The 27,894-nt window shown below is 36.0% G+C and overlaps 2 long non-coding RNA genes and 1 pseudogene across 20 annotated transcripts in view; 2 read left to right on the plus strand and 1 right to left on the minus strand.

Moving 5' to 3' along the window:
• Nucleotides 1-2,252: 2,252 nt before the first annotated feature.
• On the minus strand, nt 2,253-3,313 carry LOC147557324 (leucine-rich repeat extensin-like protein 7; annotated as a pseudogene).
• Nucleotides 3,314-3,567: 254 nt separating this feature from the next.
• LOC147557325 (uncharacterized) lies at nt 3,568-11,761 on the plus strand. Of its 16 annotated transcripts, none has more exons than XR_015233935.1 (5): nt 3,568-6,987; nt 7,069-8,601; nt 8,783-9,260; nt 9,436-9,507; nt 9,986-11,761. It is a non-coding gene; the product is annotated as an uncharacterized LOC147557325 (long non-coding RNA). The 16 variants fall into 16 exon arrangements; XR_015233938.1 differs by having other exon boundaries at nt 8,783-8,878; XR_015233930.1 differs by having other exon boundaries at nt 8,783-9,713.
• A 9-nt stretch (nt 11,762-11,770) lies between these two features.
• The window catches only part of LOC147557326 (uncharacterized), a 48,925-nt gene continuing 32,801 nt past the window's right edge, over nt 11,771-27,894 (plus strand). For 3 of the 4 annotated variants that reach the window (XR_015233921.1, XR_015233923.1, XR_015233924.1), the window contains exons 1-10: nt 11,771-12,937; nt 13,038-15,202; nt 15,302-16,671; nt 16,775-16,836; nt 17,256-20,070; nt 20,203-20,251; nt 21,833-22,998; nt 23,105-25,610; nt 26,009-27,072; nt 27,235-27,330. This is a non-coding gene — a long non-coding RNA (uncharacterized LOC147557326). Of the gene's footprint in view, nt 12,938-13,037; nt 15,203-15,301; nt 16,672-16,774; nt 16,837-17,255; nt 20,071-20,202; nt 20,252-21,832; nt 22,999-23,104; nt 25,611-26,008; nt 27,073-27,234; nt 27,691-27,894 lie in introns of all 4 variants that reach the window. The other variant, XR_015233922.1, reaches the window with a different exon arrangement.

A 27,894-nucleotide genomic window follows, 5' to 3' on the forward strand; every position in this document is an offset into this window, starting at 1 on the left:
ATTTCAATTTTCTTTATATCTCGAAAAATCAAATGCAAATGGTTATGTATGTATCTACTTCCGAGGTACTGAATGTTTCTCACCAAGATTCTATTTTAAATGTATGCTTAGGAACTCAATCACGTGTCATGCTATAACAGTTAGATGTTAAAACCTTTGGTTTATGCCATACAAAAGATTAAGCTATTCTAAGATCAATGTATCTTACTTCTCAATGATCACAGGCCAAACATTTGATTCGTAAAAAAACTTCCTCTATATTATTTACACAAGTTAAATCAGACTTAATTGAATTGTATACATTTTAAACGACATATATCAAACTCACTTCTAGTTTTGCATCTGACATGTCAAATGTAATTGATTCATTAGTTAGGGATTGGGCAAGTCAAAGTGTCTAATTTGTTCTACACTTCTAATGTCATATTTAATGAAATACTCTAAATTAAATGGAGGTAGTTTAGGAAAATATTATCATTTTTCAACAATAGATAAGGTTTATACAATAAGTTGAATTCTCCAAAAGGTCAAACAAAGTGGGACGAAATGAGTATAACATTTGTTGTCAATTGTTGAATTTGAAAATTTGAAAACTATATGGAGGAGAGAGAGTAACGGAAAGTTAAAGATAACGGAAAAAGGGGCCATACGGGAATTATTGCTAAAGTAGGGGGCTAGGTAGGAAGCTGGTCACAAAATTGGGTGTCATTTGAAAATAACCCTTAAACTTATAATGAAAGAGGCGTAAAACCCAAAATCATAAAAGAGGTCTCTTCTGGGGATATTGGAGTTTATGTCAACACTTTGAACCACTTGGGCAACCAGGTGTTGACAACTTGGGTTAATTAAAAGTATAAATAATGTAATAAATTTGTCGAGCTTTAAGCTTCTTTATTGTTGTTGAGCTTTAGATCATTTTCATTATCAGTTTAACTTATGCGATTATCGTGCTTATCACACTTTCATGATGTATCAATGCTTTGTAACGACTAACGTAGATAGTAGTCGTTGATTTCTCAAAACAAAAAAAAAAGGCCAGCGCTTTGGGGAAATCAAAATAATTTCCGCGGTGTGAAGACTTTGTCAAAAACTAGTCAACATCAGTTGACCAGTATATTTTCTAAATGTTAGGGGGAAAACAAATCTTTTGACCATTTCTTCTCCATTCCGACAAGGGTTGTCGGAATCCGGCTACCACTAGCATCACCGAAATCCAGCCATCACCATCATCACCAAAATCCGCCCACCACCATCATCACCCAAATCCGACCACCACCATCTTCACTACAACGGATCAAATGGTGATTAAAATTCAAAAACCCAAACGAAAAATCAAATCTCAGTTATGGGTTTTCTGTTCTTTTCCTCCCCATACAAGAAAAAGTTATGATTCTTCTTCAAACCCTTTAATGGAATACTAATTCCTTCACTCTCACTGTTTCCTTCCCCTTTAATTAGGGTTAGGGTTTTCTTGTTTTCATTCAATCTGTGATCTATTGCCCCAATGGATTTTATCGGATTAGAAGCAATTGAAGGACTTAGATGGTTGGATTTCATGGCCAACTTCAAAATCAGAAGTTTCATCACTGGTAATTCCATTAAGTGTTCTTTATACTCCATTAATGAAATTCAATGATCTTCCTTTACTCCTTATGATCCATTAATCCGTAATCGATGTGGAGTTATTTTGAATCCTTATGCTCGTGTTGAATACCAATCTAGGTTATGGGTTTGCTCATTTTGTTCTCAAAAAAATCCATTTCCTAGGGCTTAGAATTGGGGAAAATAATATTCCTGCTGAACAAAGCAAGATCATCTTCTTTCTCCTGCTTGAACAAGTACACAGTGAAAGAGAGATTGATCTTAGACATTTCTAGGGTTAACGTTTAATCCTCAATTGATTTAATATATTGTGTAATTCATATAGATTACCCAACTCCATAAGAAAATTTCTAATTTGATTATGTATCTTTAGGGTTTATGTTTAATGAATCACAATGGTGATGGTTGTGACCGGAGATGGTGGTGGGAAATGGTGGTTGGAGTTGAAGATGATGAAGAAGAAGAAGAGGAAGAAGCAATGTTTGATTTCCCCTTAAAATTTGTTTCCCCGGAAAATTTGAAAAATTTCACATATTCCTTTTAAAATTTCAAACCCCAGAAACTATTTCGCTTGGCCACTGTTTTGGGGAAAGCATTAAAGTTTCCGGGGAAGACGGTAGAAAACAAAAAAAATTAAACCAACCACTCTTTTAATGTCGCCGGAAAAAGTCGCCGACGATTTCACCATCTTCTCTTCTCTTTCTCTCTCTTCTCTCTCTCTCTCTTCTCCCTCTATTCTCTTTCTCTTTCTTTCTCTCTCTTCTCATCTTCTCTTCCAAACTCACCATTTCTCCTATCTTCTCCGGCAACGACCCCATTAATTGATTAAAACTCACATCAAACACAGTCACATTTTTCAATAATCCAAGTTCTGTTAATCCATTATTCATCAATATAATCTCATTCAAACCACTCATATTACCTAAACTAGCTGGTATACATCCATGGAACTTGTTATTAGCAAGAACAATTACAGAAACGGGCGAGTTTCCGAAATTCTCAGGAAGATCAAATGCGAAATGATTATATTAATGAAAATAGCATCAAGATCTTTATCAAATAGTTCTTTAGGAACTGTTCCTTCAAATTCATTAAACCTAAGGTCAAGAAATTTCAATGAAGGTAATTTAAGTACTACTTGAGGAAATCTCCCAGCAAATCTGTTATTACTTAAATCTAACTCAAATAATAACTTCAATTTAATGAAATTGTGAGGAACAGTACCGCAAAATCGATTGGAGTTGATATGAAACAATGCTAAATCAGTTAGTAACCCTAGTTCTTCAGGAAGGTAACCAGCAATATCTCCATGATTAAGATCAATACCAGCAACAGTTCTCACCAATGGATCATCAAGTGATGATGAACAGAACACACAGACTGGAAGAGAAGATAGGAGAAATTTTACTCAACTAACCAGACCTCCGGCGAAGGGGCTCCTCCCCTTCGCCGGAGATGAAGAGGAGAATTAAAAAAAATGAAAAAAAGAAAATTGTCGCCGGAGATGATGGAGTCGTCGGAGATGGTGGAGTCGCCGGAGAAAAGAAGAAGAAGGTGAAAAGGATTTGATTGTTTGGGGAAAATAAAAAAATCAATTTTTTTTTGTTTCCACCCAAAACTTCACACCCCGGAAACTATATAGCTTTCTACAAAGCGTTAGCCTTTTGCTTTCCCAAAGCGGTGGGCAAAAAAAATTCCTGCGAAGTGTCATACTTAACTGGTCGTTGATTTCTCAAAAAAAGAAAGAAAAAGAACTCCTACGAAGTGTCTTAACCTAACTGTGTGAAATTGGGGGTTTTAGTTTCTAAAGTTGTTCCTTACCACGTTCTATTCAAACCCAACGGTCGAAACAAATCCCCCTAAACCAGACAAAATAAAAGAAACGAGTTCACGATCTCCTTCCTCTTCAGTTTTCTCTTTCTACTCTTTTCGTCTCTTCCTTCCTTCTTCTGTTTAGGTATTTATTCTTCCTTCCGTTTTCTCTTTCTACTATCTGTTAGGGCTTTTGTTGTTTCTCTTTCTACTCTCTTCTTCTCTTCCTTCCTCTCTTAGGGTTTTTGTTCTTCCTTCCGTTTTCTCTTTCTACTATCTGTTAGGGCTTTTGTTGTTTTACTTTCGATTTCTCTTTCTACTCTCTTCTTCTCTTCCTTCCTCTCTTAGAGTTTTTGTTGTTCCTGGCTGGAACTTCCGCTGTCCAGACGATGCTGCAAGCGGTTTGCTTTTTGACTAATCTAGGGTTTCGTGGCTAATTTGGTTTCTCTATTTTTTGTTTCCTTTCAAACATCTAAATTTCATTCTCTGATCGTTTCTCTGATTAGGGTAGTATAATATGGGTTGGATTTCGTTCTTGATCAGTTGATTGCTTCTGCAGATTCCATAGTTAGTCAATTTGGGAGATCTGGATTCAACTACAAAAGGGATTCAAGTTTGTATTTGATATGGAATGGGATTATTTGTTCATTAATAATTACTTTTTAATGGCTTTAGAGAATGATTCTGATGCCGATCTTCAGGGGGAAATTCTTCCAATTGAGCCCAGTTGCATCGCTTGGGAGAAAGATTTCCGGCAAACAGTGAGATCAGCCGTGTTAATGCATTTGGATATGTCGGTATAGAAACTTAAACATAATCTACTTTTTCCGTTACTGTCAATTTTGAAACTTTTTTTCTTTACAGAAGTTTAGGTATCCGTTTGTGTTAATAGTATGGCTTTGGTTTCCATAGGTTACATAAAGCTCTCCTATTTATGTAACCTATGCATCAGGGTATACCTATTTATGTTGATAACTTTTAATCTATTGATTGGTTCAGTTGTCTATGTGTTTCTCATGCCCTCGGCAAAACATTACTAATATATAGTTTTGGTTTTTTCTAGTGTGCCATTATTTTAGAATCATGCAATACTTTTCCATTCCGTGCAGTCCTCCATTATTTTTGCGGTTTCGAGGACGAGTCGGTGTTTTCTTAACTTGCTTCTTTGATTTTTATCCATGTTAAAGGAATAATAATTTGTGCTTGCAAAATTCATTTGATTTTGCAAGGGAAATCTACAAATTTGATACTCCCAGAAGATATTATTTGGCTTTCTCCCAGGGGGGTTTCCTGTTTTCATCATTTATGGAACCAAATACCCAAAGACCCAACTGTCCGTGCTTTTCTCAAGCCCTCCGGGGAAACAGTAAACTATTAGGTTTTACTTTCATCCCTTAACATGTGATGAACTCCTTTTCTTTTTCGATTTGAGGAAGACTGGTGTTTAGAGGAGATGTTAATTTGTTTTCTTTGCATTTCAATTCAAATTTGCCTTTTAGGGTTCCCTCCCTTCCAATTACTAATGCATTGTATATTTGAAAGGGGGGTTTTTGGTCACTTGCTTTTTCAAACTTTTCCTTGTTAGAGGGGCAATTATATAAGCATGAAAAGTTCATTTGTTTTTGACTTTTTTCACAAGGATGCGAGAACTGGACTTATTCCAGGGACACATTATGTTGTTTTGTGAAACAGCTATTTGAACTTGCTTCTTTGATTTTGTGAGAATAGGACTTTCTCCAGGGAGGAATAACCTTGTTTTGAAAATTGAGTTTTTGCTTTATCTCCTATTGTTCTGTTGAAGTTCTCTGCCTTATTGTTGGTTTATGAAAGTGTTAAATATACAAATATAGAAATGGTGAATTTATTGAATACTTTTTCGAGATCCTGTAGTACCTACTCTCGTGTCGTCGTGGTTTTCCATTTTTGAGGACTAGGTTCTTTTACTTTCTGTGAAGGGGTTTCGTTGATTGAACTTTCTGCTTTCAGTTTCTTTTTCTTTCTTTCTTTAGGTGGTCTGCTTGAACCTGTATGTTACAACCTGGAGTTAAGATAATGTCTTTCAAGTTCTTGTTGTCTTTTTCCAGTTGGTAGCATACTTCTACTGGGAAATATGCAATGCGTTAGAGGTTTTTCAGTTCATTGTCCATACTGAAATATCAAATATGCAATATGATAAGTTTCACAATGTTCTACAGGGAAGTCAATTTCAAGCGTATTATTTAGAGGGTATTTGGTTTTTGTGTAGGTTTTTATCACATTCGAATGTTTACCAAAAGTTATTCCTTCACTTTTCTATGGAGTACATGCAATTCCTTTCTCTTTCTTTTTGGAAGTCTTTGCACTCTTTATCTGGTCGTACTCTGATTTAAGAAGCAGTTATGTTTCAATTAAGCCTTTATTAGTTTCACTTTCTTTCTTTTTCTCAACCGCCCTTCCTCATTTTCCACGCTGATTAGGATTTAACACTTGACGAACTGGTATGGTTCTTCTTTTGAAGGGAACTTTCTACCCTTGATACATGGGAGAAAGTTTTTGTTTTTTGGTTATGTTCATTCTGACAACTACTAGATGCAGTTGGGTTTAGCGGTGCCATTTGTGCGAGTTTGCTTGTCCAGACTCAGATGATCACTGGTATTGTATATTTTAGGACTCGGGTTATGCTGACCCAGTTCAACCGTAAGGGGGTTTTCTACTTGAGTTGCTTTTCTCAAAACTTAGTTTGCAATGCATTCATATTTGCTACCGTATTAAAAATTCCTTCATGTTACTCTTAGGATTTGGTGCCTGTTGTGGAACGGAAGTGCTCTCCTGATAAAAAGTTAAGTGGTTGGATTTCTTCCTTATCATTTGTTTGAAACTTTTTTTTTTCAATTGATGTTTCCTAGGATATGCAGCTTGGTCCAACTCCAAGAAGACACAATCTAGTTTCCTTTGAAGGTTTATTTTTTCTGATTTAGCACGTCTTTCGGGTAAACAGTACTCTATTAAGTTCTCTTTCAGTTTCTAGCGTGCAGCGTGCTTCATTTTAAGAATATTTCTCCATATTTGCATTCCTTAACATGTGGCGAACTCTTTTTGTTTTTCGATTTTGAGGATGATTGGTGTTCAGAGAAAGTGTTAGTTTCTTTTCTTAGAAGAGATCTTCCTGTCGAGTTCCATTCAAATTTGCATCTTTTGGTTTCTTCGTTTCCAATTACTATTGAGTTGTTTATGAAGGGTGTTTTCTGTCTATTAACTTGCTTTTAAGAAAAGTTTAGTTGTTAGAGGGATAGTTATAGAAGCATGAAAAGTTCATTTCTTTTTATTTGCATTTTGAGCATCTAAATGTGGTTCGCTTTTATATTTGACAATGGAGGGTGTATTAGTTCATTGATATTGCACGATAAGATCCACATGCGCATGATCTTGCGTAATTGTTATTCTGGTGGTTTAAACCAGCAACAGTTTATTGATATGATTTTTCTTCAGGTAAAGCACATTCATATTCATTCTATTGAGCCGTTGCTGTGTGGTCTCCAAGGAAGATCTCGGGGAAACTGCAAGATCACTTTGTTTATGTATTTGGATATTTCGGTACAGAAACTTTTGACATTAACTAGTTTTTCTGTTACTGTCAATCTAGAGTCTATTCTCTCCTTTGGTTGTTCTTCACAGATAAGCAGGTAACGTCTCTGGATTTGTTCGTGCTAGTCGATATAGTTGCTTTGACTCAAAATATCATCTTGGTGAGGGAAGGTTTATCTTTTTGTTTGATATCTTTATAATGATCTATAACCACCAAATTCTGATTAATGGATTGCTGTTTTTGGTATATGCTTTGGCATAACTCTGAGCTATCATCTTGGTCATTGAAGGTTTATTGATTCGACTTGCAGTGATTTATTGGTACTTGGATTAAGGTTTTAACATTGAGAATTGTTAGAATTGATTGTTGTTTTCTCCAGTTGGTTACATGCTTCTTGTTAACAAGATATCAGTCTGTTGATTTTCTTTTTCGTGGGAGGGTTTTGGGACCAAAAATGAAAATCTTTACATGGAGTGTAGTTTGTGCAATCCTTCCAATTTTCTTAGTTCATCGTTACTAATCTAATATGCATTGTTAAAAGTTTCACGATGTTGTACAGGAAAGTTGGTGGCTTCTAGAGGAAGAATGGGCTCTCTTCTTTTGTCTAAAGGGGGTTTTCTACTTCACATTGGTTCCACAATGTCCATTTTTTGTCATTTGTCGTTTATAACTCTGTATGAGGTTGTACCTCTCTATATTAAGAACATCAAATTTATTTAATACCTTTCAGGAGTACCTCATTCCCAAAGACCGACTTTCCGTGCCTTTCTCATGTACCTGGGGGAAACCGTAGACTGATAAATTTTGTTTTCAGTTTTCAGCGTGCTTTATTTTAAGAATCTTGCTCTATCTTTTCATTCCCTAACATGTCTTGAACTCCTTTTTGGTTTCAAGGATGACAGGTCATAAGGGGAGACCTTAATTTGATTTCATATAAGAGATTTTCCTGTTTGGAGTCCAACCTGATTTGCATCTAAAAGTTCCGTCTTTGCTTTTTCAATTTTTATGCTTGTTAGAGATATGTTTATATTGGAAGGGGTTATCTTATTGAACTTTCTTCTTAGTTTTTTTCTTTTTTCACATCTTCTTGAATTGATTTACGTATTTGTTTTTGTTCTCTTTCTCATGCATCTATGTGATGGGATCATGGGACGACTAGTCTTATTCTGCCATGTTAATCAGAGAGGCGAAGGGATAAAAGCCATTCTAGTTCCTTTCTTTTTACGGTGTTTTCAATAGTTCTAAGTACTCATTTGGTTCCTATTTGTTTGCTAGGATGATTGGGGTCAACTTTGTCAAATCACCTGTGTGAAGGGTCATTTTTTGAACTTGCTTCTTTGATTTCTGTACTTGTTGGAGGAACTATAATTAGTGGAAGGAAACTCAATTAATGTTTTCCTGGGATTTGCAACTTGGTCCAACTCCAAGGAGACACGACCTAGTTTTCGCTCGGTCTGGTTACGTTTTCCTCGTCCTAGGGGATTAATAAATCTTGATCTCTTAGTTCATAGGTTATTTATTTGACTATTGAGTACGTGCAATTTCTTTCTTCTTATTCTAGGGGCTGCGTTGGAGGTATTAGCACTCCGTACCTGGTTGCAATTGAGTTAGGAAACAATAAGGTTTGATTGAACCCTAAAAACTTAACTTTTCTTTTATTAGTTCACTTTTGTTCTTTTGAACTCCCTCATTTTCGCACGGTTATTAGGCTTCAACCTTTGAAGAACCTTTGAAGAACCTTTGAAGAACCGGCATGGTTCTTTTTTTTTAGGAAGTTTTCTGTAGCTAAATTTTTGTTTTTAGGTTATGTTCGTTGCGACGACTATAAGATGCAGTTGGATATAATAGTGGTATTTGCGTGATTTTGCTGGTCCAGATTCAGATGATCGCCGACATTTGGTATACTAGGACTTGGATTTAAGCTTACTTGTTCAATCTCAAGGGGGTTTCTACTTTTTATTCTCCTGAAAGCTTTGTTTATAATTTGTCCATTTTCCTGCCGTATTAAAAATTCCTTCACCTCCTAGGATTTAGCACTTGTCGCGGGATGGAAGCTCTCTCATGTTAAAAGCTTAGTGTTCAATTCTTCCCTATAATTTGTCTGGAACTTTTGCTTTATTTGGGTTTTTTGTACTAAGACATTGAATTTCTTGTATTCCCATGAAGACTATCTTTCTTAATTTCTTTTATGCTGCATGGAATTAGGTTGACATAGTTTGATGGTTTCTTCTTGAAGAAGGTTTTCTACACCCAATTTGTAGAAGTTTCTTATCCATTTTAGGTGATATCTTTACGCTATTTGTTTGCAATTGCATTAAATTATTCGGAAAAATGTCAGTGGAAGTTTGCTATCCAGCACTCATCTTGATCTTCCATATTCTAGGACTACGGATTGTGCTGGAAAATCACTTGTTCTTCCTTGGGGGAGTCCTTATTTTAAGTTGTTTGTGTAGCAGATTTGCATTACGGTTGTTGGTGCTGCCGACCTTGTGAAGCTATTACGAAAAACGTTTGGAGTTCTGATGGAGGTCTGTGTTAGGTTTTCCTTCTCATATAGAAACAATGAATCTGCTGATATTTTTTCAGGAACCTGCAGTAGTATTGCTTTGTTGGGTATAGTTGCTCTGGCATAACTTTAAGCCATTGCCATGGGAAGGTTTATCGTTTCGATCTGCGAATATCTGTAACACAGTGATTTATTGATACGCCTATTAAGGGTTTATCTTTAAGAAAGGTTTGAATTGATTGTTGTTTTCAACAGTAGGTATCCTGCTTCTTGTCAACTAGATTTTAGTTTGTTGATTTTCTTTTTGTGGGAGGGTTTGGGGACCAAAAATTAAAATCTTTCCACAGAGTGAACCTTATGCAATCATTCCAATTTTCTTAGTTCATCTCTTTTTCCTGTGTTTCCATGGTGAAGGCGGTGGCTTTTTAATCTACCTGCATTCTTTGTTTTTGTTGCCTTTATTGTACTTATAAGTATTTATTTACTTTGTTGTTTGGTAGGAGGATGGGGACAACTATGAGGATTTAACTGGGATGTAGTTGGCACATTGATGTAGGACAGAAATGGGAAGTTGGAAATAAGGAAGAAAAATAGCTTGATTATATTATAGATATAAGAAATAACGCACTAGTATCACACCAGTACAAACTAGGAATCACTCCTAGAGCCCTTAGGCATCACACCTTTGGGGTATTTGCATCACACAAACACATAAAGCTTAACTAGCTGCTGGAATACTCTCTGTCTGTCCTCAAACAGCAGAATACAACCCTTATATATAGCCTAAAACTGACCCTTAATATCCCATACTTCTAGACTTTTAAACTTCTAAACTCCTAGGACATAAATGACATTAAAGAGACACTAGATGACATTAAAGATATTAAAGAGACACCAAAAGACATTAAAGACACTTAACCATCCTAATACTTAGAAACTAGTAGAATCTCCACAAAGACATGTGGATCAGGCCCGCATTATTCAAGGTTCTAAGTGGGCCATTCATGCAAGACACGCCAAATCAAAATTTGGGTCTGGCAATCCTTCTTTTGACGTCTCCCATATGCCTTAAACAGTTGCTGCCATTCATCTCTATCAATTCTCCCGGGCTTGAGAAAACTCGACCCCGACGAGTTAAATGCATAAAATTTCTCATCAAGGTCTTGGTCAAGTACTTTGGACTCATCATCTCTATCAATTCTCCCGGGTTTGAGAAAGGTCGACTCTGGCGAGTTAAATGCATAAAGGTCTTCGTCAAGTACTTTGAACTCATCATATCTAATCCTTGTATAGTCAATAAGTGGGTGCCCCTTCCAATTAATCCAATATCCTTGATGGGAATCCACCTCGATAGAAACACTTTGATGATCAACAATGTCTTTAGTTTCTTCGTTTTCCATTGTTAGAGATGTGGTAACGAGTCCAACAACAGATACATGGGAACTATTTTCTTCCTCCTCTAGGTCATTATACTCATAGATTCCATAATCAAATAAAGTTTCATTTTCTAGAGCTTTCTCTTCATTATTTCCGGCTTGCTCATCTCCTTTTGCAGTTTCAGGATGTTTAGCACGATGGTGTGTTCGAGTTTCCATCTTAGCTAGTCTGGTTTGCACGTCTTTGAGTCGTTCTGTAATTTCAAAAATGATATCGTCTCGTTCATTCTCAGTTAATCTTCTCCTAAGTCCGGATCTAGTTGCCATTATGTAACCTCGCTCTGATACCAAACTGATGTAGGACAGAAATGGGAAGTTGGAAATAAGGAAGAAAAATAGCTTGATTATATTATAGATATAAGAAATAACGCACTAGTATCACACCAGTACAAACTAGGAATCACTCCTAGAGCCCTTAGGCATCACACCTTTGGGGTATTTGCATCACACAAACACATAAAGCTTAACTAGCTGCTGGAATACTCTCTGTCTGTCCTCAAACAGCAGAATACAACCCTTATATATAGCCTAAAACTGACCCTTAATATCCCATACTTCTAGACTTTTAAACTTCTAAACTCCTAGGACATAAATGACATTAAAGAGACACTAGATGACATTAAAGATATTAAAGAGACACCAAAAGACATTAAAGACACTTAACCATCCTAATACTTAGAAACTAGTAGAATCTCCACAAAGACATGTGGATCAGGCCCGCATTATTCAAGGTTCTAAGTGGGCCATTCATGCAAGACACGCCAAATCAAAATTTGGGTCTGGCAATCCTTCTTTTGACGTCTCCCATATGCCTTAAACAGTTGCTGCCATTCATCTCTATCACACATGCAATTCATTTGTTTTTCTCCACGGATCTACGAATTGGAGCGACCTCCACTGAGCAATGTGCGATATCCATAGGTAGGTTGTCTGTGTTTTTCTCCTTCCCTAAGGAAAACATTGCTGGTTTCAGGTGTGCCATATTTAAAGAATCTTGGTAATATTTTCATTTTCCAATATGTGCAGTCCTCCATTGCGTTAATTGTTGGTTTTCTTAAAAGAGATCTTCCTGTCGATTTTCCATTCCATTTGCCTCTTAAGGTTCTGTCATTTCCAATTATTAATGCATTTTTTATTGGAAGGGGGTTTGCTGTCACTTGCTTTTTCAAACTTTTCCTTGTTAGAGGGGTAGTCATAAAAGCATGAAAAGTTCATTTGTTTTTTCACAGGGATGTGAGAACTGAGAACTGGACTTACTCCAGAGAGGCAGAGAGGCATTAAATTGTTTTGTGAAATGGCCGGGTTTTCCTATCCTTTATTGTCCGAAAGAAGCCTCCTTCCTTATTCTTTCTTTATGAAGGTGTTAGTTATGTAAATAGACATAATGAATCTACTTAATCCTTTCCGAAAAGGGTGATCAATTTGAGGGCTAGGCTCTTTTGTTTTGTGGAAAGGGTGTTACCTTATTGAACTTTCTTTATTCAGTTTCTTTTCTTTCTTCATATCTTCTTGAATTGATGTATATATGTGCATTTCGTTCTCTTTCGCAGGCATCTCTTTGTTGGGGAGGCTATTCTTAATTTGCTATGTAACATGTGAGAGAGGCAACATGTTAAAAGGCCAATCTACTTCCTTTCTTTTTAGGGGCTATTCAATTGTTATAATTACTCATTTGATTTTATTGGTTTGGTAGGATGATTGGTGTCCGTTATGTCGAGTTAACTGTGTGGAAGTGCTTTTTGAACTTGCTTATTTTATTTTGTGAGAATAGGACTTTCTCTAGAGAGTAATAACCTTGTTTTGAGAATTGAGAGGGGGGTTTTCTATCTCCTATTGTTCTGTTGAAGTTCTCCTTCCTTATTGTTGGTTTATGAAGGTGTTAGTCATGCAAATATTGAAATGGTGAGTTTATTAAATACTTTTCCAGGAACCTGCAGTACCTAAAACATTCTCGTCATCTCTCGTTGTCGCGGTATTCCATTTTTGAGGACTGAGTTCTTTAATTTTCTGTGACAGGTTTTGTTGATTGATCTTTCTGCTTCCGGTTTCCGTTTCTTTCGTCTTCAGCTGTTCTACTTGAATTGATTAGACAATTTGTTTTTGTTCTCTTTCTCAGGGTTCTTCGCGGGGTGATTCCTACTTCTGTTTTGCCATACTTTATCTATGCCTTCAAGTTTTCTCTTCATCCTTATTCCTGCTTATTAGTTGCCGGATCTTTTGCTGATTGAGCGGTGCCTGAAAGTAGTTTGCGTTATACTGGTCTACGGTTTTGCGGTTGATTTACTATAGTTTTTTATTTGCATTTCGAGCATCTAAATTACGTGCTTAATTGTGCCTGATTAGTGGTTGGATTTCGTTCTTAATCGGTTGATTGCTTATGCAGATTTGCTAGTTATTCATTTTGGAAATCTCAATTGTCACTGGATTCAGCTACACATCTAATTCGATCTTATATTTGATGGCGGAAGAATTTATTTGTTCATTGGTATTCACTTTTCAATTTCTAGCATGATATATTATAAGAATCTTGCTCTATCTTTTAATTACCTAAAATGTGATGAACTCCTTTTTGTTTTGATTTTCAAGTTGACTGGTGTCATAAGGAGATGTTTATTTGTTTTCTTAGAAGAGATTTTGCTGTCTGAGGTCCAAGCCGATTTGATCCTAATGTTCTGTTAAGGAGGTTGGTTATATTGGAAGGGGGATCTCTCTCTCTCTCTCTCTCTCTCTCTCTCTCTCTTTGTGTTTTCAATTTTATACTTGTTAGAGATGTGTTTGCAGAAGCTTGAAAAGTTCTTTTCTTCTTTCCCAGTGATGTGAGTTGTACTTATTCTAGGGAGACATTTCATTGTTTTCCAATCCTCTATAGTCCTGTGGATGTCTTCTTCCTTATTATAGGTATTAGTTATGTAAATATGGAAACAATGAATACTTAATAATTTTTCAGGAGCCTAGAATACTCAAAAGTACTCTTGCAGTCTCGTGTCCTAATGATGATCTATTTGAGGGCTAGGTTCTTTTTGTATGTGAAAAGGGGGTTATCTTATTGAGCGTTCTTCTTTCAGTTTCTTTTCTTTCTTCATATCTTTTTGAATTGATGTACATACTTGTTTTTGTTCTTTTTTCTCAGGCATCTTTGTGATGGGACGGCTAGTCTTATTCTGCCATGTTGATGTTAGAGAGGCGATGGGTTAAAAAGCCAGTCTAGATCGTTCCATTCTAGGGTTTTTTCAATAGTTAGTATTGATTTGATTCTATTGGTTTGCTAGGATGATTGGTTGAATAACCTTTGCACCCCCTTTTCAAATCATGTTTTTCTTGTTTACTTGGTTGTTGCAATGGAAGTTTATCTTCTTGTGGGGGATATTTGTTCTATGCTTCCTGTGCTATGACATTCCATTGTTTTTCTTTTCGACTAATCTTGGGCTTCGTAGTTAATTTAGTTTTGTTGTTTTTGTTTTGAGTTTTGATCTATTTTTGGTTCTTTTGTCGTTTCTCTGAATAAATGTAGTTTAATGTGGCTTGGATTTTCGTTCTTGATCGATTGTGATTGCTTCTGCAAAGTCGATAGTTGTTAAGTTTCCGAAATTTTTATTGTCATTTGATTCAATCACAAATAGGGTTCAAGTTTGTATTTGTTATTGAAGGGGCTAACTTCATTGATAATGACTTGTTAATGACTTCAGAGAATAATTTTGATGTTGATCTTATTATCTCTTTGTGCATGATAACATCAACATATGGAACGCCTTCCGTACTTGCTGTGCTGGTTGTTTAAAGCAATAACGGTTTATTGATTCGATTGCTCTTCAGGAGGTAAGCACTGCTTCATATTTTTTTCAATTGAGCCCCAGCTTTTCGATTTTTATCCTTGTTCGTTTTTTATACGGACAAGGATAATATCATTTGTCCCTAGGGAACAACAAGACGCGATCTAGTTTACATTGTTATGTAAAATTCTTCGCTTAGGGTGTTTATGATGTTTTTAAATACCTTCAAATAGTTTCAGTAACCTTTCACATCGAAGATCTGTTCATCTAGAACCTGTTCTCGCCTTGGGGTTTTCTTCATGGATACGTAGGTATCCTCTCTGGATTTGTTTGTGCTAATCGGTATAGCTGCTTGACGTAACTTTACAACATCTTTTGGTCAGCAGAAGATTTATCCTTTTGTTTGGTGTCTTTCTAATAATCTATAACCACCATTTTCTGATTAATGGATTGCTTTTATGGGTATAGTTGCTTTGGCATAACTTTGAAACATCAGCTCGGTCATTTGAAGGTTTATCGTTTTAATTTACCAATAAATGTTTTATCAATGAGATACTTTAATCAAGGGCTAAACTCTGAGATGGTTTGAATTGATTGTTGTTTTCTCCAGTTGGTATCCTGCTTCTTGTCAACATGATCCCAGTCTGTTGATTTTCTTTTTCGAGGGAGGGGTTCGAAACCAAAAATGAAAATCTTGACGCGAAGGGAGTGTAGTTTATGCAACGCATTAATTATTTAGTTCATTGTTACATATGTAATATGCATTATTAAATGTTTAATGATGTTATACAGGAAAGTTGGTGTCTTCGGGAGGAAGATTGGGCTTTCTTCTTTCGTCTAAAGGGGGTTGTCTAGTTTCCGTTAACTGTTTCTTTGATTTTCTTTTTTGCTTCCTGTCCAGGGATGATCTGTTCAAACTTCAAATAAAAAAGTTTGTAACCTTGTTTCCAATTTCTTTCTCAGGAATCTTTGTGATGGAATAGCTATTCTTCTTCCTGTATTTTAATGGGGAAGCAGTGGCTTTAAAACCTACTTGCGTTCTTTCTTTTTGTGCTTTTTATAGTACTTATAAGTATTTATTTCACTTCATTGCTTGGTAGGAGGAAGGGGTCAGCTATGTGGATGTAACTGGAATGTAGCAGAAGGGGTCTCTCTTAACTTGCTTCTTTAACTTTTATCCTCGTTAGAGAAGATGTGAAATGACAGTCGACACATGAAAAATTTATTGTTTTTTTCAAGGGATGTTCGAATTGCACCTACTCCAGTGAGATTCTATTCAGTTTGCTCTGAAGAAGGTTTTCCTATTTTGCGTATATTTCATAAAACTCTTCCTTATCGTTGATTTATTCTTCTCTATGAGGGTTTACGTATTTATGTCATATTGTCAATAACATTTAATTTATTTAATACTTTGAGGAATGTGCGATATCCATAAATAAGTTTCCTGCATTTTTCTCCTCCCTAGAGAAACATCATGGTTTCTATTGTGCGATATTTGAAGCGACTTGCAATAAAACATCATTCCCCAACATGTGCAGTCCTCCATTGTGTTATGTGTTGGTTCCAAGGGCGAGTGGATATCGAGTTGAGACTTCTTCTTCGGAAAACATTTCTCCCTGACGATCCATTCGAATTTTCCTCCAATCGTTTTCAAGTACTTATTGGAAGGGGTTTTTCTCTCTTTGGTTTTTCAATTTTTACACATGTTAGAAATGTGTGTGTAGAAGCATGAAAAGTTCATTGTTTTTCCAGGGATGTGAGAATTGTACTTATTCGAGGGAGACATTGCATGTTGTGAAATGCAGGGTTCTCTTATCCTCTACTGTCCTATAGAAGTATTCTTCCTTATTGTTGCTTTATGAAGATATTGGTTATGTAATATTGAAACAATGAATCTGCTTAATGTTTTTTCAGGAGCCTGCAGTACTCAAAAGTACTCCCGCGTCCAATGGTGATCTAAGGGCTAAGTTCTTTTTATTTGTGAGAAGGGGATTATCAAATGGAACTTTCTTCTTTCAGTTTCTTTTCTTTATTCATATCTTCTTGAATTGATGTATATATTTGTTTTTGTTCTTTTTCTCAGGCATCTTCGTGACGGGATGATATCCCCTTCCTGTTAATCGTATCTTCTCTGAATCAGTTCGTGTAGGTTATGAAATCTTTCTTCTTTCAGTTTCTTTTCTTTATTCATACCTTAATTGATGTAAATATTGTTTTTTGTTCTTTTTTCTGAGGCATCTTTGTGACGGACGGTACCTGTTTGTGTTAATGGTATCTTGTCTGAATCTGTTTGTCTAGATTATGAAACCTTGGTCATCCGATTGATTTTTTTGTAGGTTTGATATCTCTTAAAATGCTTTATAGCGCCAACTTGTGATTATGGTCATTCAAAGGTTTAGTTCTTTGGGTAGTAATAAGTTTCACAATGTTCTACATTGAACTCCGTGTATGCATCTAAAGGGGGTTGTTTTGTTCAGCGTTTTCCTCTCAGCCGTTTTATGCTTCATTACTTCAGGGGTATCTTTTCAAATGAAAATAACTTCCGATTCCATTTGATTTTTCAGGGTCTGTGGCGGAACATTTGTTCATATTCTACATGTATTTTCATGGGAAGACGGTGGCTTATTGTAAAACCTTCCTTTGTTCTTTATCTTTGTGATCGGTTTTTCAGTAGTTCAATTGTTCTTTGCCAGTATTTATTGTTTGGTAGGTGGACTGGGTTCAACTACGATGGGGTCTCTCGTAACTTGCTTCCTTAACTTCTTTTTTTTCTTAAATTTTTTTTTTGAGAATTCGACTACGATATACGTTAGTCGTTACAAGGCATTGGTACATCATGAAGATGTGATAAACACGATAACCGCCTAAGTTAAACCATTAATGACAGAGGCCTAAAGCCCAACAACATGTATTCCAGACTTAGCCATCAAGGTTCAGAGGATCATTTTTTCCCGGTTGCTAAAGTCATTTGGAATTCTGTGATTCCTCCTAGAGTTAGTTTTGGGGTTTGGGCTGCTGTGTCGGGCAAAATCCCAACCCTCAATAACCTCAGGAGACGTTGGATGATCTTGCCTAGTAGATGTATCTGTTCCAAGGAGCAGGTGGAGTCGTCTGATCACTTGTTCATCCATTATAAGGAGGCAACCAATCTCTGGTTATTTTTCCTAAATCAAGCTGAGATTCATGTATGTTTGCCTTCCTCTTTGCACATGCTGTTGGAGCAATGGAGCAATTTGGCCACTAAGGGTATTAAGAAAGAGTTGTGCAATCTTATTCCTAATGCAATTTTATGGTCTGTTTGGAAGTTTAGGAACTCCTGTACCTTTAAGGAGTCTGCTAGGCCCACTAGGATTGAAATCGAAGATGTTCTAGGACTTCTGTTTCACTGGTCTAGGACCCTGCCTTGGGTTAGCAGTTTCACTTGTTTGGATTTCATACTGAATTCGAAGGAGATTGTGTTGTAAGTCGTAACTTGTTCCCTCACAATCTTTTTCCAATCCCTTTGTATTCTTTTTCTCTCTCAATAAAGATTTATTCAGAATGTTGAAAGAAAAAACCCAACAACATGAAAGAGGCCTAAAGCCCGACAAATTTATTACATTATTATACCCTTAATAACCCAAGTTCTATAAACCATAGATTCCACCTCCTCTGGGAATCGAACCTGGGACCTCTAGGGTTTTCGAGTTTATGTCAAGACTTTCAACCACTTGGGCAAGCAAGTGTCGACTCTTTAACTTCTATTCGTGTTAGAGTAATAATAATTGAAGCATGCAAAATTCTTTTGTTTTTTTCAGGGTCTTTGAATTTGACTTACTCCAAGGAGTTGTAATTTGGTTTGCTCTCAAGGGGTTTTCCTGGTTTCCATAGATTGCATAAAACCTTCACATATTGTTGGTTTATCCTTCTTCATCAGGATTTACCTATTTAGAGTGTGCAAAAATTCGTTTGGTTTTCCTAGGATCTTCGAATTGGATGTTCGAAGATAAGATAATATTAGCCTTTTTCACTTTGCTACAGCTATAGAGATTAAATTGTTAAAGAAATAAGAACTATAAATATTTTTACTTCATGTGTTGCATAAACTTAGATGATGCTTGTAAGGTCTATTCTTTCTATAGATGCGTTCGCCTTGAGGCAAAAACATACTGCCTCGCCTTTAGGCACGTAGTGTACTCTACCAAATTTTGAAACATTGTTCTCATGTATCAGGCTACAATACACTATTAATTTCCCTTCACAGTTTCTAATATGCGCTATTAAAAATGTTGTTGTATCTTATGAGTTATAACTCGCTATCGTGTGAATTCATACTTTGTGTTTGTTGGTTTGAAGGATGACTGGCTTCTTGAGTCGACTTTAATTATATTTCCTAAAGAGGTTTTCCCAGTTGAATTTCTTAGGATTTTCCTATATGATTTTGTCCTTTATAATCATTACCAATTAGTTGTTTATTTTTTTTTTATTTTTTTTGAGAAATCGACTACGATTTGCGTTAGTCGCTACAAGGCATTGATGCATCGTTAAGATGTGATAAGCACGATAATCGCCTAAGTTAAACCAATAATTACAACATCTACTTATTTAGTGCCTAAATTACATGGGATAAATCTTGGTGATAAACTGCTTCCACTGAGACTCGATCCCAAGACCTCATGGGCTTAAGAGGGATGTCCTACTACTACACCAAAGGGTGGTGGACAATTGGTTGTTTATCTTGGAAGGGGTTTCCAGTCTTTTAACTTTCTTCTTTGATTTTTTAACCAGGTTGGTGGAGTAACTATTGAAGCATGGGAAGTCCATCCGTTTTTTGCCCAGGGATTTGAAAACTGGTCTTTCTCTAGGGAGGCATTATCTTGTTTTGTGAATTGAGGGGGTTTTTCCTATCTGATGTCGTTCTATAGAGTCTTCCCTTACTGGTGGTTTATGAAGGTGTTTGTTATGCAAATGTAGAAAAGGTAAGACCAGTGAATACATTTTGAGGAATCCGCCGGACCTCTCATGTCGTAGTGTTCTATTTGAAAATTGTGTTCTTATGTCTTCTCATGAACTGGTTCTTTTTCAGGTAACTTTCTTCTTTCAGTTTCTTCATTAGGTGGTTTACTTGAATTGACGGACATTATTTGTTTCGTTCTCTTTATGAGGGATCTTCGTGATGGAATGGTTAGTCCTGTTGCTAGGAAGATTGTGGTCAACATTGTCAAGTTAACTATGAGAAGGGGGCTTCCGAACTTGCTTCTTTGATTTTGTTGGAGAAGTTACCATTAACACATGCCATATTATTTGACGTTTAGAGGGATTTGCAACGAGACACGATCTTGTTTCCTCTCAAGGGTGTTGTGGGTGTTAGTACCTAATTAACTACCCTTGTATTTTCAGGTATCAGTGACATTTAAAAATCTGGTTCCTGTTCCTCTTATGCTAGGAGAAACACTATCATTTAACTATAGAAGCATGAATGCACGATAGTTTTCATTCCAGGGAGACATTACATTGTTTTCTGAAATGCAGGGTTTTTCTGTCCTGTAGAAGTCTTCATTGCTATTGCTACTTTATGAAGGTTAGTTATGTAAACGTAGAAACAGGGAATCTACTTTATACTTTTTCAGGAGCTTACAATACTCAAAAGTACTCTTGCGTCCCAATCATGATAAATTTGGGGGCCATGTTTATTTTATTGTGAAAAGGGGGTTATCTAATTAAACTTTCTTCTTTCGGTTTCTTTTCTTTCTTCTTATCTGTCGTTGTTCTCTTCTGGGACATCTTTGTGATGGGACGACTAGTCTTATTCTGCCATGTTAATATTAGAGAGGCGATGGGTTAGAAAGTTATTCTAGTATGTTTCATTTTAGGGTGTTTTTAATAGTTATAAGTACTCATTTGATTCTATTGGTTTTCTAGGATAATTGGGGCTTATCTGGAATGCTTTTTACCAGGGACTCATAGAGCCTGGTGTTCCTCATTAGAGCCATTCGAATTTGCCTCTGATCCTTTTCAAGCACTAATGCGTCCATCTTAGGAAGCGGGTGTTCTAGTTCTTAACTTAATTCTTTGATTTTTATCCATGTTAAGTGAAATTTGTTTGATTTTCCCAGTGATCTATAGAATGGTCTTACTCCAAGAGATGTCATTTTTCGTTTATAACTCTGTTTGAGGGTGTACCTCTAACATCAAATGTATTTAATATGTTTCTTGAGTATCCCATACCCAAAGACCGGCTTTCCATGCGTTTCTTATGCGCCCGGGGTAAACATTTACATTGTTAAATTTATTTTTTAGTTTCTAGCTTGTTATATTGTGAGAATCTCGCTCTATCTTCTAATTGTCTTACATGTGATGAACTTATTTTTATCCGTTTCGAGGACTGGTGTTATAGGGAGACGTTTATTTGATTTCTCATAAGAGATTTTCCTGTCTAAGGTCTAAGCCCATTTGCCTCTGAAGTTTCGTCCTTTTCTACTTCTAATGAGCTCTTTATATTGGGAGAGGGTTCTTCTCGCTCTTTGCTTTTTCAATTTTTATACTCGGGAGAGGTGTGGATGTAAAAGCATGAAAAGTTAATTTATTTTTTGGCAGGGATGATAGGATTGCACTTATTCCACGAAGAGATTACATTGTTTTGTGAAATGCCCTATCTCTATCGTCCTATAGAAGTCTTCTTCCTTATAGTTCCTTTATGAAGTTGCTAGTTATGTTTATATAGAAAAAATGTATCCATTCAATACATTTTCAGGAGCCACAATACTCAAAGTACTCTCGCACCCCAATGGTGATTATTCATTTATTTGAGGGTCGGGTCCTTTTTTTTTGTGAAAAGGGGGTTATCTTATTGAACTTTCTTCTTGAATTGATGTACACATTTGTTTTTGTTCTCTTTCTCAAGCATCTCTGTGATGGGACGGGTAATTGTATTCTACCTTGTTATTGTATAAGAAGCAATGGGTTAAAAAGGTGTTCTATTTCGTTTCGTTTTAGGGTGTTTTCAATAGTTATGAGTTCTCATTTGATTTATTGGTTTGGTAGAATGATTAGGGTCAGCTTTGTCAAGTTAACTATGTGAGGCTTCCCGTCGCTTCTTTGATTTTTGTCTTTGTTAGAGAAACTATAATTAACTGAAGCAAAATCAATTCTCGTTTTTCAGGGATTTGCTACTTGGACCAACTCCAAGGAGAGGCTATCCAAATATTATCTGGTCACATTAGTACTCTCTGTACGAGGTTACCTATCCAAATATTTTCAAGATTCTGCGATATTTAAAACTCTTGTTCCGTCTTTCGCTTATGGCCTTCCATGGGAGAACAGTACCATTTAAATTTCTTTTGATCTCTTTTAGCTCGTCGCTAGCATAAATGTTGCGGAATTTTCTCTAACAATTTGTTTCCTAACATGTCGCTTAACCCTTTCTTTATAGTTTGTAGTCCAGGATGATGCGGGTGTATTGTGGACTTAATTTATCTTCTTAAAAGGGGTTCCCGTCTCAAGTTTAATGAGGATGAAGGTAGTGGTTTTTCTTTAGTTTCGTTTGGAGAATACCTCAATTTTTTTCTGTCTTTGTAGTTGCTTATTTGTATTTGGTGTGCATGTCTTGGACTTCATCGTAGTCGTAGCTTTATATGGTTTGGATATATGTGCAGAAGTCTGGCTTCTCTGAAGCGCGTTTGCAATTTCAAGTTGATTATTTAGAGGGGTGAATTCTTGCGAAGGCTTCTTTCTGGTCCAATCGTTGACCAATTGGGATTTCTTCACTTATCGTCGGAACAGCATTATGGGGTGTTAGCAATTAAAAGTCAGATAATCTACTGGTGGAAACTAGTAACACTTGAACTCGTGAATATGGTTTTCTTGTTAAGTTGGTTATTTGAATGGAAGTTATCTTCCAGTGAGGGATATTTGTTCCATACTTCCTGTACTATGACAGTGCCATTCCACTGTTTTTCTTTCGACTAATCTAGGGTTTCGTAGTTAATATGGTTTTATTGTTTTTGGTTCGCGTTTCGAACATCTAGATTTGATTCTTCAATCGTTTCTGTGATTAGCGTAGTATAACATGGGTTGGATTTTGACATTTTCATTCTTGATCAGTTGATTGCTTCTGCAAATTCGGTAGATATTCAATTAAGGAATTTCGATTGCTTCTGCAACTACAAATAGTTGTCAAGTTTGTATTTGATATTGAAGGGGTTATTAGTTCATCGATAATTACTTTTTAATGACTTAAGAAAATGAATATGATGCCGAAAACAGTTTATTGGTTCAATTGCTCTTCAGAGGGGAAGCATAGGTTCATATTCTTCCAATCGAGCCTCGGTATTGAAATTTAAACTTTATGTAGTTTTTCAGTTACTCTATCTGAAAGCTATTGTTCATTGGGCGTTTCTTTACAGAAGCTTAGTATCCGTTCGTGGTGGAACAGGTACGGTTGCTTCTGCGTAACTTCAGGATATCTTGGTCATCTGGATATTTCAACCAGGAGGTAAAATTTGAGAATGTTTTTGAAGTTATTGTTGTTTCTCTAATCGGTAGCACAGTTCTTGGAACTAAAAACGCAAATGTTTACGTGTTGGGAGTCAGTGTCTTTGTTACGCCAGTAGTGGGCTTTGTTCTTTCACAATCTTTGCAATGCATTATAGGTTTTCCTAGTTTATTGTTATTTTTGAAATATGCATTGTATATTTGAAAGGGGGGTTTTTGGTCACTTGCTTTTTCAAACTTTTCCTTGTTAGAGGGGCAATTATATAAGCATGAAAAGTTCATTTGTTTTTGACTTTTTTCACAAGGATGCGAGAACTGGACTTATTCCAGGGACACATTATGTTGTTTTGTGAAACAGCTATTTGTACTTGGTTCTTTGATTTTGTGAGAATAGGACTTTCTCCAGGGACACATTACGTTGTTTTCTGAAACGGCTATTTGAACTTGCTTCTTTGATTTTGTGAGAATAAGACTTTCTCCAGAGAGGAATAAGTGAATAACTTTGTTTTGAAAATTGAGTTTTTTTTTTTATCTCCTATTGTTCTGTTGAAGTTCTCTGCCTTATTTTTGGTTTATGAAGGTGTTAGTTATACAAATATAAAAATGGTGAATTTACTGAATACTTTTTCGAGATCCTGTAGTACCTACTCTCGTGTCGTCGTGGTTTTCCATTTTTGAGGACTGGGTTCTTTTACTTTTTGTGAAGGGGTTTTGTTGATTGAACTTTCTGCTTTCAGTTTCTTTTTCTTTCTTTCTTTAGGTGGTCTGGTTGAACCTGTATGTTACAACCTGGAGTTAAAACTGTTGCTTTTTCCAGTTGGTAGCACACTTCTACTGGGAATATGCAATGCGTTAGAGGTTTTTCAGTTCATTGTCAAATATGCAATATGATAAGTTTCACAATGTTATACAGGGAAGTCAATTTCAAGCGGATTATTTAGAGGGTATTTGGTTTTTGTGTAGGTTTTTATCACATTCGAATGTTTACTAATAGTTGTTCCTTAACTTTTCTATGGAGTACATGCAATTCCTTTCTCTTTCTTTTTCGAAGTCTTTGCACTCTGTAGCTGGTCGTAATCTAATTTAGGAAGTTATGTTTCAATTGAGCCTTTATTAGTTTCACTTTCTTTCTTTTTCCCAACCTCCCTTCCTCATTTTCCACGGTGATTAGGATTTAACACTTGAGAACTGGTATGGTTCTTCTTTTGAAGGGAACTTTCTACCCTTGATACATAGGAGAAAGTTTTTGTTTTATGGTTATGTTCATTCTGACAACTACTAGATGCAGTTGGGTTTAGCGTTGTTATTTGTGTAAGTTTGCTTGTCCAGGTTCAGATGATCACGGGTATCGTATATTTTAGGACTCGGGTTGAGCTTAGCCCCGTTCAACCGTAAGGGGGTTTTGTACTTGAGTTGCTTTTCTCAAAACTTAGTTCCAATGCATTCATTTTTGCTACCGTATTAAAAATTCCTTCACGTTACTCTTAGGATTTGGTGCCTGTTGCGGAACGGAAGTGTTCTCGTGATAAAAAGTTAAGTGGTTGGATTTCTTCCTTATCATTTGTTTGAAACTTTTATTTCCTTTTCAATTGATGTTTCCTAGGATATGCAGCTTGGTCCAACTCCAAGAAGACATGACCTAGTTTCCTCTGAAGGTTTATTTTTTCTGATTTATCATGTCTTTCGGGTAAACAGTACTCTATTAAGTTCTCTTTCAGTTTCTAGCATGCAACGTGCTTCATTTTAAGAATATTTCTCCATATTTGCATTCGTTAACATGTGGTGAACTCTTTGTTTTTCGATTTTGAGGATGATTGGTGTTCAGAGGAAGTGTTAATTTCTTTTCTTAGAAGAGATCTTCCTGTCGAGTTCCATTCAAATTTGCATCTTTTGGTTTCTTCGTTTCCAATCACTAATGAGTTGTTTATGAAGGGTGTTTTCTTTCTATTAACTTGCTTTTTCAAAATTTTTTAATTGTTAGAGGGATAGTTATAGAAGCATGAAAAGTTCATTTCTTTTTATTTTCATTTTGAGCATCTAAATGTGGTTCGCTTTTATATTTGATATTGGAGGGTGTTATTAGTTCATTGATATTGCACGATAAGATCCACATGCGCATGATCTTGCGTAATTGTTATTCTGGTGGTTTAAACCAGCAACAGTTTATTGATATGATTTTCTTCAGGTAAAGCACATTCATATTCATTCTATTGAGCCTTTGCTGTGTGGTCTCCAAGGAAGATTTCGGGGAAACTGCAAGATCACTTTGTTTATGTATTTGGATATTTCGGTACAGAAACTTTTGACATTAACTAGTTTTTCTGTTACTGTCAATCTAGAATCTGTTCTCTCCTTTGGTTGTTCTTCACAGATAAGCAGGTGGCCCTCTGGATTTGTTCGTGCTAGTCGATATAGTTGCTTTGACATGACTTCAAAAAATCATCTTGGTGGAAGGTTTATCTTTTTGTTTGATATCTTTATAAATGATCTATAACCACCAAATTCTGATCAATGGATTGTTGTTTTGGGTATATGCTTTGGCATAACTCTGAGCTATCATCTTGGTCATTGAAGGTTTATTGATTCGACTTACAGTTATTTATTGATATACTTGGATTAAGGTTTTAACATTGAGAATCGTTTGAATTGATTGTTGTTTTCTCCAGTTGGTTACATGCTTCTTGTTAACAAGATATCATTCTGTTGATTTCTTTTTCGTGGGAGGGTTTTGGGACCAAAAATGAAAATCTTTACGTGGAGTGTAGTTTGTGCAATCCTTCCAATTTTCTTACTTCATCGTTACTAATCTAATATGCATTGTTAAAAGTTTCACGATGTTATACAGGAAAGTTGGTGGCTTCGGGAGGAAGAATGGACTCTCTTCTTTTGTCTAAAGGGGGTTTTCTACTTCACATTGGTTCCACAATGTCCATTCTTTGTCATTTGTCGTTTATAACTCTGTAAGAGGTTGTACCTCTCTATATTTATAACATCAAATTTATTTAATACCTTTCAGGAGGTACCTCATCCCCAAAGACCGGCTTTCCGTGCCTTTCTCATGTACCTGGGGGAAACCGTAGACTATTAAATTTTGATTTCAGTTTTCAGCGTGCTTTATTTGAAGAATCTTGCTCTATCTTTTCATTCCCTAACATGTCGTGAACTCCTTTTTGATTTCAAGGATGACAGGTCATAAGGGGAGACATTAATTTGATTTCTTATGAGAGATTTTCCTGTTTGGAGTCCAACCTGATTTGCATCTAAAAGTTCCGTCTTTGCTTTTTCAATTTTTATACTTCAGATGTGTTTATATTGGAAGGGGTTATCTAATTGAAATTTCTTTTTAGTTTTTTTTCTTTCTTCAGATCTTCTTTAATTGATTTACGTATTTGTTTTTGTTCTCTTTCTCAGGCATCTATGTGATGGGAATCATGGGACGACTAGTCTTATTCTGCCATGTTAATGTCAGAGAGGCGAAGGGATCAAAACCATTCTAGTTCGTTTGTTTTACGGTGTTTTCAATAGTTATAAGTACTCATTTGGTTCTTATTTGTTTGATAGGATGATTAGGGGCAACTTTGTCAAATCACCTGTGTGAAGGGTCATTTTTTGAACTTGCTTCTTTGATTTTTGTACTTGTTAGAGAAACTATAATTAGTGGAAACAAAATCAATTGATGTTTTCCTGGGATTTGCAACTTGGTCCAAGTCCAAGGAGACAGGACCTAGTTTTCGCTCAGTCTGGTTACTTTTTCCTCGTTTCTGGGGGATTAATAAATCTTTATCTCTTAGTTCATAGGTTATTTATTTGACTATTGAGTACATGCAGTTTCTTTCTTCTTATTCTAGGGGCTGCGTTGGAGGTATTAGCACTCCGTACCTGGTTGCAATTGATTTAGGAAACAATAAGGTTTGATTGAACCCTAAAAACTTAACTTTTTTGTATTAGTTTCACTTTTGTTCTTTTGAACTCCCTTCCTCATTTTCGCACGGTTATTAGGCTTCAACCCTTGAAGAACCGGCTTGGTTCTTTTTTGAAGGAAGTTTTCTGTTGCTAAATTTTTGTTTTTAGGTTATGTTCGTTGCGACGACTACATGATGCAGGTGGATTTAACAGTGGTATTTGCGTGATTTTGCTGGTCCAGATTCAGATGATCGCCGACATTTGGTATACTAGGACTTGGATTTAAGCTTACTTGTTCAATCTCAAGAGGGTTACTTTTTGTTCTCCTGAAAGCTTTGTTCATAATTTGTCCATTTTTCCTACCGTATTAAAAATTCCTTCACCTCCTAGGATTTAGCACCTGTCGCGGGATGGAAGCTCTCTCATGTTAAAAGCTGTAGTGTTCGAATTCTTCCCTATAATTTGTCTGGAACTTTTGCTTTATTTGGTTTTTTTGTACTATAACATTGATTTTCTTGTATTTCCATGAAGACTATCTTTCTTGATTTCTTTTCTGCTGCATGGAATTAGGTTGACATAGTTTGAGTGTTTCTTCTTGAAGAAGGTTTTCTATACACCCAATTTGTAGAAGTTTCTTATGCATTATAGGCGATATCTTTAGGCCGTTTGTTTGCAATTGCATTAAATTATTCGATAAAATGTTAGTGGAAGTTTGCTATCCAACACTCATCTTGATCTTCCATATTCTAGGACTACGGATTATGCTGGAAAATCACTTGTTCTTTCTTGGGGGAGTCCTTATTTTAATTTTTAAGTTGTTTGTGTAGA

Source organism: Eschscholzia californica, unplaced genomic scaffold, assembly GCF_041429995.1.
Source record: "Eschscholzia californica isolate CP2 unplaced genomic scaffold, dmEscCali1.0.p SCAF_2, whole genome shotgun sequence".
Classification (NCBI taxonomy): Eukaryota; Viridiplantae; Streptophyta; class Magnoliopsida; order Ranunculales; family Papaveraceae; genus Eschscholzia; species Eschscholzia californica.